This window comes from Triticum aestivum, chromosome 7D, assembly GCF_018294505.1.
Source record: "Triticum aestivum cultivar Chinese Spring chromosome 7D, IWGSC CS RefSeq v2.1, whole genome shotgun sequence".
In the NCBI taxonomy this organism is placed as follows: domain Eukaryota; kingdom Viridiplantae; phylum Streptophyta; class Magnoliopsida; order Poales; family Poaceae; genus Triticum; species Triticum aestivum.
In genome coordinates, this window is record NC_057814.1 from 76,152,158 (window position 1) to 76,153,564 (window position 1,407).

Consider the following 1,407-nt stretch of genomic DNA (forward strand, 5'->3'; position numbering starts at 1 on the left):
TTTTCATTTTTTAAATTTTATATTGAAAAACCCATCAGTTTCAAAAAATGTCAACACAGTATGGATTTTTTTAACACAATAACAAAAATGTTGATAGCGTTCAAAAGAAATGTTCCTAAATTTCAAAATATATTTATGTGAAATTATTCGAAAAAATATACAATGTGAATTGTTTTGTGTAATATAAAAATTTCTTTTGTACCATTAAAACAATCTGAAGTTTTAAAGAAATGTTCTCACATTTAAAAAATTGTTTGTGACATTTGAAACTATATTTATAAAACTAAAAAAATATTCGCATGGCATTAGAAAAATATTTATCGCCACAAAAATATTTAACATGTATTTGGAAAAATATTGACCATGTATTCAAAAAAGTGTTCAAGAAAATATATTAAATAAAAATTTATATCATGTATTTTTAAAAAATAATCAACATGTATCAACAAAAATGTTTCACGTGTACACTAAAAATTATATTGTGTACAGAAGAAAAGTAGACATGGGAAAATGGAGAAAAAAAGAAAGACAAAACAGTAAAATGCAAGTAATAAACAACAAAAACTGGTGACAACAAAGGGAAAAGGAAAACAAAAGAAAAAACCACTGAAAACCAAGAAACACATGAACAACACCAGTGAAAAACAAAGAAAAACAGAAAAAAAAACTGACAAAACCAGTGAAGAAACAGAAAAAGGGGGGAAAACACCTAGAGATAGAAACACAAAGAACGAAACCAGTGATCTCAATCGAAACCAGCGAACGAGAAAAAAAAGTAGGACAGCCGGGTAGCTCCACATGTGTGTAAAAACCTCCAATGAGATGTATGTTAGTTTCACTATAAGCGAGATATAACATTTGTGGCTACTGCAGCCTGGCGTCCGAGCATATTGTTAGAGTTGTTTCGAATATTGATCAACTACGCGCCTCAGATTTATTCTAACACATATGCCGCTCGGCGGGCCTCAAAACCTTAATTAACCATGAATTTCTCTGTACTGGGAAGATGGAGTGTCTGAATGACGAGCCAGCCCCCGAGCTCTAGTCTTCGCGGACTACTTCGGGTGCAGGTTAGATCGTCCACACTCTCGCTTCCTCAAGTAGGTGTAGGAGCTCTATCAAATTGATTTGGTTAAATACTGGAGCCCCAACTCATGTTCAATCTTGGCCACCTTCGCTCGTCTCTACGAGACCCGCAATACAATAAACTTGTTAATCTTTGATGGATTCCTCATGATGTAAAGGTTTTCAAAGATCTTAATAGAGGGCCTGGTAGTCAATCTATGAAGCGACATGCATGGCGAATCTTCAATCTTTAAGGATGCACATCTGTGCTGATTTTGCGCTGATTTGTGACAGATTGAAACTTTCATGGAGTATCTTGTAGTGTTGGGTCGAAGACCGCCC